The sequence below is a fragment of the Terrapene carolina genome, unplaced genomic scaffold (assembly GCF_002925995.2).
Source record: "Terrapene carolina triunguis isolate 2854851 unplaced genomic scaffold, T_m_triunguis-2.0 Scaffold34021, whole genome shotgun sequence".
Lineage (NCBI taxonomy): Eukaryota > Metazoa > Chordata > Testudines > Emydidae > Terrapene > Terrapene triunguis.
This window is the reverse complement of record NW_020698372.1, coordinates 1,844,097-1,855,082: the sequence shown is the minus strand read 5'-3', so window position 1 is coordinate 1,855,082 and position 10,986 is coordinate 1,844,097.

Genomic DNA, 10,986 nt, shown 5'->3' with positions numbered 1-10,986 from the left:
GACAGTGCATACTTCTGAGCATACTACTGCCAAACTCTCCGCTGTTCACACGACTATAAAATAAATCTATATAGCTTTGCTCAGAGAATGAAGTCAATTGATTTTAATGGAATGCTTTCTTCTCCAGCTGCTAGCGTTTCCTTTCAGAGCTGCTCCCCAGACCAGTGTGAGGATCAGAGGCATTAAAGATTGAAAAAAACCTCTTACATGGTATGGTTTGCAGGATTCTCCCTTATGTTATCAGGCTATATACACATACTATATATTCCACATGCACAAAGACAGGGGATACATTCAGTGAACCCTTTTATAGTAAACTGGGATTTCCTTCCCTCCATCATAAGGGAAGTTTTACTACAATAGAATGGCCTGCTGGCAAAAGACCCATCTCTGATCCCCTCACCACCCCCAGGAGTGGTGGCAGGGCCTCTGGTCACAAGAGGCACTGGTAGCTTTGGCTGGGGGCTTCTGGAAGGCTATGTCTTCACTCTCAAGAGGGAGCAGCCCTCTCAAGGCCAACTCCTCCTCCTTCCACACTGGGAGTAGCTGCAGCAAACAATGGGAACCAACAATTCATAAGAGCATAAGAATGGCCATACTGGGTCAGACCAAAGGTCCATCCAGCCCAGTATTCTGTCTACCTCCTAGTGCTTCCCCTTCCTAGGGCAGTGACTGCTTCCTTCTCCCCTTCCTCCAGCTGAGTGGAGAAGAGACAACATTCCGCCTTAGAATGCAGAACTGAACACCTGCCTGGTGGGCAACAATTGCTGCACTGCCAAAGGGATTAGCATGTGTCACAGTTCAGGACACTGCATCTGTACTCCCCCTCCAGGGTCCCTTGAGGGCATCCACTTAGGCTCCTAGCTCCTCAGCCATCACCTCTCCTGGGCAGAGATCCAGGTCTCTCTCCCTCCTGACTGGGGTTTTTCCAGGCTTCACAGTTCCCTGCCTACGCTGTGCTATCCCCAGCAAGCCAGACTGCCTTAAAGGCCAGAGTCTGCACTTTTCTTTCTCTTCAAAGGCTATGGACAGCTTAACCTGTGACTGCTGGCATCACACAGCTCTTTATAAGCAAGCACATTTATTGTTAAGATGAAAACATTACTGAGGGAGGAAAAGTTCCTTTACACTTGCTAAAAGCTTCCCAGAGGTCACCCTCAGTCTGATGGGGCCTCAGTAGGCCATCGTCCTTCCAATCCTTCCCAGGAAGAATTGAGGCCCTCCTTGGACAGAAGGTCCTGTCTGTTTCCTAGATCAGAAAGCAGGCCCTCAGTCAGCCTAAACTCAAGTTATTTATCCAAAAGTGCTTTCTCTGTCTGTTCCTCTCTGGAGACCCCAATCTGAACCAGTAAACGTGAGCCTCTCCAGGTGGCAGTATTTCTCTGGAGATGTTACAGCTTAAGTGAATTTGCTTAATTGCCCTTCACTGTTCTTAGTTCCTGAAGGAGCTGTGGTCACCCTCCCCCATGGCATTACGTACAATTCCTGGGCCACAATGATACATAACTACTTAATAGAGTAGTTGCAAAGATATTACAGGAAAATGCCGTATCGGTCACAGCATGGTGATGTAAAACTTCACTAAAAATAGAGTTAAGTCCATTTACTGCAAGAGGAGTGAAAGTCTACCAAGAGCACTGAAACAGTCTAGAACTTAATTATGGGCAAGATCCTGAGAACCCTCACCATGGCTCAAGCTCAGGCCCTATAAAGCAGCTTCAGTATAAGTGATCCCACTGTATACAGTCTGACTTTCTACGCTAAGGGCTTGCTCCCTTGATATTGGCACACCCACACCCACAAATACTGTCCATGTTTTGAAGGCTAACTTACTTGAGCACTGACTGTATGCAAGTGACAAGTCTTGGGGCCCAGATTTATGATCAGGGAAATTAATTTAGGTCTTTTAAAAAGGAGCCTTGGAACTGGACATGGAAAAAATGAAACCCCCAGATGCAAACAACTCCAAGCTCTGGGAAAGTTCTGAACTTTATGGCTTCAAGCATCTGTCTGCTTGGAGTGCAAAGTTTAAAAAATTGCCATTGGAGATGCCAAAAGAAAATAGTGTGAGCATAGGAGATAGAGAAATGAAAATCTACAGGATAATAAGCTTCTCTCAGTAGATTCACCGCCTCTCTCTATATATACATACATATGTAGGCACACATGCTATACTAATATAAAGAAATCATACTTCATAAATATATTGCCGTTTGAAAGTCAAAAATATTTCTCTCTTCCCATATTTGGGTGTAAGATGCCAGGACTGGTCCTGGGTTTTGATAGCTCTATTTGTGGCTTTATTATTTTTCTAACCTTTACTATTTGTTGAAGGTGCTGAACTGTGAGCTTTAAAACTGCCTAGACAAGCCCTTTACATAACAAATTGAAAGGCTGTTTGTCATTGATTTCTAAGAGGTGGACGTGTGGACATTTCTGAGGTTCCCAACCTTCTTTGGCCCGCTCTCTCCTCTTCTCCTTTAGACGGTTCGTGTTAGCACAGCCTACAGGGCTTCCACCAGTGTCTCCAAATGCAATGGAAAACTGATGGAGGGAAAGAGCGAGGATGAGAAGCAACATAGCACTGATGGCACTTTGACCCTGATCCACAAAGGTATTTAGGTGTTGAAATCTGGGGTTTAGGTGCCTAAGTCCCAGTTTTAGGCTCCATTGTCATCCCACAAAACTCCTACCAAATCCTGTAGGCGCCTAAATTCACTTAGTGACTAAATTATCAGGGTAAAAGGTCCCTAGGCACCTACATTTCTGACTGTGGACATCCTAGTGCCTCCCTCTAGGTATCCAGATGCCTATCTCTTGCCTAAGCCCCAGAGTGATTCACACAGCCTGGGATGACAAGCATTTGGCCCCTTTGTCACGTGCAGGACCCAAGCTGGTAGGATCAGGACCCATTCAAATTTTGGCCACTACTAGAGGGGCCCACCTTATAGCGTTTAGCCCAGTGGTTATAGCACTCTGCTGGGGTGTGGCAGACAGGTTCATAGAACTAGAAGGGACCTTGAAAGGTCATTGAGTCCAGTCCCCTGCCTTCCCAGCAGGACCAAATACTGTCCCTGACAGATTATTTTGCCCCAGATCCCTAAATAGCCCAGTTGAGGATTGAACTCACAACCCTGGGTTTAGCAGGCTAATGCTCAAACCACTGAGCTATCCCTCCCTGCTGTCAGATTCAATTTTCCTCTCTGCCTGTGGGGGTGGGGAAGGATTTGAACAGGGGTCTCCTGTCTCCCAGGTGAGTGCTCTAACCACTGGGTTAAAGGGTGGGTACCACCACCTCCTTCAGCCATTTTATATGGCTCAAGCCAGGTGCCTAATTCATTCCCCCAAGAAACAACTTAGATCCCGAGGTTGCCTCATTCCAGGCAGTTGGTTCTCGTTCGTGGATCACTAGCAGAGATGGGCACCTATCTCTGAGACAGGGGAGGAGCTACATCCCCCTCCTCCTCTGCATAGGTGGCATGTATGTCTTCCATTGAGGGAGGCTTATATGTGAGCGACGGAAGCTCCCTAGAAGGGGGGGGGCCACCGGTGCCTAGATTGTGACTCCGCCCCCCCAAGGCCCTGCCCCCACTCTGCCTCTTCCCCTGACAGGAAGCAGAGGAGCAGCAGAGAGGAGCAAGTAGCGGGCAGGCTGCACCTAGAGGAAAGAGGCAGAACAGGGGCAGGGCAGATCATGGGTAGGGCCACGGTCCGGGCACTGGTGCCCCACCCACACTTCTAAGGAGCTTCGCTTCCAGCACTCCCAAAGCAGTGGGCCGGCACGCTGCCAAAGGGAAGTGACCCGTGCTGCATCCATAGCATTTGCCTGTCTGCATTGCCAACCTCTTTTGGGGAGCCTCCCCAAGCCTCTTATATGTACCGCCCATGCCCCCTGGTTGGCAGATAGCTCAACTGCCTCCCACCCAGCCTGCTGGCTTTTGTGGATCGCATTCTAAGGTGCCTCTCTCTCCCCATTCAGCGTGCAGGGAGCCCAGCTGCCTAACTCAGACTTCGTGAATCACAGTGCTGTTCCTGTGATTTTGCTGTGATGCTGAGAGTTGCAACACCTATATCCCTTTGGGGAGCTGGGCCTTTGTCACTAATTTCTGAGGCCAGCCCAGGATTCTGTGCCCAGGGCCGGCTCCAGGCACCAGTGAAGGAAGCAGGTGCTTGGGGCGGCCAATGGAAAGGGGCGGTACGGTCCGGGTCTTCGGTGGCAGGTCCCTCAGTCCCTCTCTTCCTCTTTGAGCTGCTGCCGAAGTGCCGCCAAAGAGGAAGAGAGGGAGCGAAGGACCCGCCGCCGAATTGCCACAGAAGAATGAAGCGGCGCGATTGAGCTGCCGCTGAAGTGCTGCCCATTTGCTTTATCTTTTTTTTTTTTTCCCCGCTTCGCCACTTGGGGCGGCAAAAGAGCTGGAGCCGACCCTGTCTGTGCCTACATTAAATACACCAAGATCACTTTAAAGCATGACGCCTGCCTGCACTGAGGATTGCTTAATGACAACTGTCCAAAACAGATGTATCCCATCTGCTGGGAGTCGATGCACACATCACCTTTTGATCTTTCCTCAGCTGTGTGACGGTACTAACACTCAGACAGATACAAGACATCTGTTGTTCAACAGGCTCAGTTTTAACCAAAGGCGCACTAGCTAACAGACATACATCTCTGCTCTTTCCCAGTAAAATCATTGTGGAAGTTACATTTCAACTAAGAGCTTCGGACTTTAGTAACATTTATGGCAGCACCTGCTATTAAAACAATATGCAGACGTCATGCCAGACTTCGGGCCGCTGAGTACTCTGCTCTGCTGGCTGTGGGCTTGTAAGAGATTGATGGGAAGGTGAAGCCTGACGTGTATGTACATACAATAGACAAAGTTACACGGCCAGATCCTCAACAGGGATGAACAGTGGTAGTGCCACTGACTTCTGATTTCTTGAGTTTGGCTACTGACTTCAGTGGAGTTATGCTGGTTTGCCCCAGCTGCAGATCTGGCCCACAAAAGCCTTAGGGTATGTCTACACTGCAGCTGGGAGCGAGCCTCCCAGCTCAGGTAGACAGCTAGGGTGACCAGATGTCCCAATTTTATAGGGACAGTCCCGATTTTTGAGTCTTTTTCTTATATAGGCTCCTATTACCCCCCACCCCAGTCCCGATTTTTCACATTTGCTGTCTGGTCACCCTATAGACAGCTAGCAGGGCTAACACTTGTGTACTAAAAATAGCTGCAGCACTAGTTGAGGCTTGGGCGAGCCATTGAGTTTGGACAAAGGGGGTAGGGTGGGTCTGAGCTCAGGTGGCTGGCCTGAGCCTCCACCAGTGCCACAATGTTGTTTACACCACTATTTTTACCATGGTAGCGTGAGCCCAGCTAACACAAATTGGGTTTAGAGTGCCCAGTGCTGGGTGGGGTTGGTGACCTGTGATATAGAGAAGGTCAGACTAGATCAGTGGTTCTCAAAGCCGGTCCGCTGCTTGTTCAGGGAAAGCCCCTGCCGGGCCAGGCCGGTTTGTTTACCTGCAGCGTCGGCAGGTTCGGCTGATCGTGGCTCCCACTGGCCGTGGTTTGCTGCTCCAGGCCAATGGGGGCTGCGGGAAGAGACGGCCAGCACATCCCTCGGCCGCACCGCTTCCCGCAGCCCCCATTGACCTGGAGCGGCGAACTGTGCCAGTGGGAGCCGCGATCGGCCGGACCTGTGAACACGGCAGGTAAAGAAACCGGCCCGGCCCGGCAGGGGCTTTCCCTGAACAAGCGGCGGACTGGCTTTGAGAACCACTGCACTAGATGATCTAATGATCCCTTCTGGGCTTAAAACTCTATGACAAATCTGCCTACCCCCGCTGGAAGACTCACTTGGAGAGAATTCCTTCACCACCTTCTTCCCCGATCTCCATGCCCCAGACTAGATATCTTTGATGCTACAGTCAGTTGGTTCAAGCTCAAGGACTGATCGCTGCATGGAATTTTTTCCAGAAAGATCTATAATCCAGCTGTTCACTGAGAAATACATCCGTTACCCTTGCGTGGGAATCGTATCCTGTTGGCTCTTATCTATTTGTGTCATGTCTGGCAGTTCCCACACTGCTGCCTCAGCAGCATTTCTGGGACACGTAGCAAGTGGGGGTATTTATTTTCGGCTTGGATGATGGGCATGGATGCAGCACTGGGCTGTTAAGATAACACACATAAAGGGGCATTAGGTATTTCAAAGCCTCAAGTCAGCCTTGGTGCAGGAGTTTCAAATCTCACTTTTAAACACACAGTTCTTGAGGCATAAAAAATGGGCAAGTAATGTAGCCCTCAGGTAACTGATTTGTTCCTCTTCTTGTCCCTCTAAGGCCCATTTAACACTGCAGTTCCCGAGTGATTCACTCCTGAGTGATTCACTCCCCTTCTTGTCCCTCTGCTCATTTAACACTGCAACTCCCCAGTGATTCACTCCTGCTTGTGCGCTGACTGTTCTCACTAGAACCGTAGGGAAAGTCCAGCTTGTTTTAGTCATTTCTAGTCCAACTCCTATCACTGTAACAAAGCTTAAACCTACATGGAACCGTAAGCACCAACCAGCTCCCATATCTCACCACTGGATGTCACTGTTTTCTCTCACAGCCGGAGCGGCACAGCATTTCAGCTGAAGAGAACTGCAATTCCATTCGGCTCTTGGGCTGTAGTTTTAGGGAGAACATCTCTCGCCTTCTCTCTGATAAGAGCTTTTTTTTTTTTTTTTTTTTTTTTCCTTTTTTTTTTTCTTTTTGTAAAAAAGGTTTCTTTTTAACCACCCTTGCAAAGCTGGCATGAAAAATTTAAACAGCCCCTCTCCCCCCCGCTCCAAAGCTGCTCATCAGCCCTTTACCATGGCAACAATGAAAAGACACCAATGCTGTTTTACTCATTGTCAGAAAAGTTACACACCCCATAAGAGTAATATTTTGAGAGGTGTGTTAAATTTCAAGGGTCAAAAGAGTTGAAGGCATTATAAATTCTTTCACTGTCCAACAGAAAAAAAAACAGTGATATAAGGGGTCTTGGGTTTATTGTAAAGTTTATTTACTGAACACAAGAAAGAACAAGAAATTAAAACAAGTCTTTATACTGAAACCGAAATTGAGTGATTGTGCAAAACAAACAATCAAAACCTTTAAAGTCTCTCTCCTTTGGAGGCAAAATATTAGTCTCTTATTTTCAGAACAACCTAAGGAAAGGATTAATTTTACTCAGTCCTGATGTTTAAAGGTGTGACATTACCCAGGGTACAATCTGGACTGATGGACAGCTGTGTCGCCTCAATTCTCCAACCTGGGGTGCCTCTTACGCTGCTTTGCTGTGAGAGCAACCACTCCTGGTCTGCTCACACACAGCCTCTAGCATGTAAATCACTCCCAACAATATTGTATGAGTGCTATAGCTAGCCACTCTTAAATTACACTGCAGGCAACACCAGAAAACTCCCAGTCCCAGACTTTCCCCCAGAAATGTGCATCTTATACTGCCCAACTGTGATGGGCATTCCTGAGGTGCACCTGGAACTGGGGTACCACTGAGCCCTTTGTCTTACCAACCTAGGCTCCCTCTCACACTGTGATTATGTGACAAGCTGCAAACCCCTCCAGGTCCTTCACTCACACAAATATTCACAGGCAGGGACACACCCAGTTGAGTTATATGAATGCTTTCGCCAGATACTCACGAACCAACAATAGAGAGGCTCTAGCCAGTTACCCCCCCCCCCGCCAGCTCTCCAGCCTAGGACCCCAGAACTGTACTGTCTTGCTCTGGTCAGAAGCCTGACCAGTGTAAATTTATAATCCAGTCTGCTCCTCCCTCAATGTCGAGAGGACATACACAGGTTTTTGTTAACCAAGCTAAGATTTTTTTCATGCACTTCACTCAAAACACACTGTTTTTAGTTAAAATATAAAACAGATTTATTAACTGCAGAAAGATAGATTTTAAATGATTATAAGTAATAAATGTACAGATCAAAGTATATTACCTAAGAAATAAAACAAAATTGCAATCTAAGTTCTGTAAACTAGACAAGATTTGAATCAAGCAGTGTCTCACCCTGATGCACAACAGTTCACCAATCTTCCATACACAGGCTGGGATTCCTCCTTTCCTGCCTGGGACTACCTCCCCAGTCACAGTCTTTGTCTTCTAGATGTGTTTTCAGGTGTTCAGTTGTGGAGGAAGTGAGGTCAAAGCAATGATGTCACTCCCCCCTTTTATAGCTTCTTTCATCTTGCTGGAAAGATCCTTTGCTGTGAGGTGAGTCAAACAACCTCCACTATGTATCTGCTATCTCTGAGAGGTTCCCATTGTATAGTTCCTGGGGTAATCCTTGTGAGTATGTGTATTTCCCTTAATGGGCCATCAACACTGTCTAGCTTCTGCACTGTTGTACCTGAAAGGCTGCTTGTGGGTGTTCCCAACCTCACAACATATTTCAGTACAACATACATAGCAAAACTTCATAACTTCACATACAATGATAGCACATACAACTTAACAGGATATTAATGTTCAGCAGATTAAGACTTTTAAAATACCACCTCACAAGGCATATTTTGTACAAAACATATCATAATTATATTACCATGGTGAATAAGGGAGTGACAGGGTGTTGCTTTGGGGTATAGACTGTCACACCAGCTCTCTCCTTGACAATACCAGCTCATATAAAGTCTGTCATTGCATTAATAGAAAATGATATGCACAAATCCTGTTATCCCAAAACACACCGGTTTAAATAAAAGAATAAAACAAATGTATTAACTACAGAAAGATAGATTTTAAGTGATTACAAGTAAAGGGGCATAAAAATCACAATTAGTTGTGTTTTACCTTTCTTTGTAACCAACACCTAACTTAACAAGCTAAGCGAATTCAAAGCAAAGGTCTCTCTCACCACAAGTTCCACAGTCTTAATGGGTGAATCTTTCTGTCAGGAAGCTCTGGTATGAACAACTGTTGGTGATGGGATACTAAGCAAGATGGATCATGGTCTGACCCAGTATGGCTGTTCTTATGCTCTTATGTTCTAGGTTGGGGGGCCCAGGTGAGGGACCCATGGGGGTGAGGGTGGGTGGAGGGGTGGGACACTGGGATGGAGGATGTAGGAATGAGTAGCAGGACGACTGGGGGAGAATAAGAGCAGGGGCACCTGTCAGCCACACATTTCCCCCCCCCATGTGTCTGCCCAGATCTGGGAGCTATTGCCCCTCTGAGGGTGTCTAAGCCCCTCTTGTTGCCCTCTGTACTTGTGCCAGTATGGGGGGGGGCATGTCAGATACCCTCCCTGGCCTCCCCCCCATGTGACCCAGACTTGGGGTTTTGCACTTCTGGAAGGATCTGAGGCCCCCTCCCCTGGCCTCTCCTCCCCATGTGACCCAGGGTCTGGGGAAGTCCTGCCCCTTTGGGTGGGGAGCTGAGGACGAGCATAATTCGTGTATATCATAGGTGTTAAAGCACACAGGAGGAGGTTGGGAACACCCTGAGTGATGAATGGAGGGGATCACATGGCTCAGAGCTATCGTCTCAGGTTGTAATCACCTCCATGGGGCGTTCTCATTCAGCTGAGAATACCACACTTAGATGAACAGGCCACTTTTCCTGTTTAAAGGATAGGACTTAAGTGCCCCAAAGTCTGCATATTTGCATTGATTTTCTTCAAAGACAGCTCATTAACCCTACTCAGCACTCCCACAAACCAAAGCAAATTTCAAGTCTCTTGAGTCAGGGATTCAGGAGATATAAGTGTCCCCTCACTCCCAAAAAGCTGTTTTTCAAAAGTTTCTAGGGGTTTTTGCTCAGAGCTAGAGATCAAACTATTGCTGTGATGCAGGTCCAAAGGGTCTCAATCAGTCCATTTTTTACCCAAGGAAGTGAGTGTATGGTACCCACTAAGCCTTTGGGGGACCCACATTGTGAACTGTATTAAGAACATGTTCATGTCTTTGTGTGCGCAGACGTGCAGTGTGGAAGGACTACAGCGTGCATACACGAACAAAGGGAAAAAATAGGAGCGGGGTTCTATGCAGCCACTTTCCGCTCGCCCAGATAGTCTGAGGGAACATGCCTATGCTGCTGCCCTTGAGGAAAACCCCGCCACTGATGTTTCTAGGCCAAACCTTTGTACACCTAGGCAATAAAGATGTAATAACTCATGTTACTGGGTGTGAGTTGTCTCTGTTATAGCATGTTTTTATTTTATGGGGAGGTTTGCTATGAACACAGCTGACTAGACAGAAGCCGGTCTAACCATCATTTCTGTTATATCAGGTGGGGAGAAGCCAAAGCCAGAGGACTTTGTGGGTGAGTGGAGGAGAAGGACAGGGGGACAGGCCTAGGAGTTGAGGTGGGAAATGAGGACTGTTGGCAGGCAAGCCTTGGATTGGTTGTTTGTGAAAATGTGTATTTGACTAGGCAGTGGTGGGGGAGGGAGAGGGAGTAGCCACCTTCTGATCTCATGGGAAATTACTGTGGTGTTTCCAAAGACACGTAGCATGGAGGTTTGGAACTGACAGCACAGGTACCTTGTCCACTGAAGGAAAAGAAATATGTGCACTGCCAGGATTGCCAACATGGGGATTCTGGGTGACTCCTAGATCACGAGGTTGCAGAAGTTTGTGGGAGAGCAAGGAATACGCCATGGCACGGGGATTGGTGACTACAGGCTGATTTGGGTGGGGAGAGGAGGCCTGCACTGGCATCATGTTTTTTGCCCACTCTGCAGCCTCTAACCAGTGACTTAAGAGGTTGTGATCTACCACAGTGGTTCTCAAAGTCGGGCCGCCGCTTGTTCAGGGAAAGCCCCTGGCAGACCGGGCCGGTTTGTTTACCTGCCGCGTCCACAGGTTCGGCCGATCGTGGCTCCCACTTGCCACGGTTCGCCGCTCCAGGCCAATGGGGGCTGTGGGAAGCGGCGCGGGCCGAGGGATGTGGCTGCGGATGCGGACGTTAAACAAACCGGCCCGGCCCG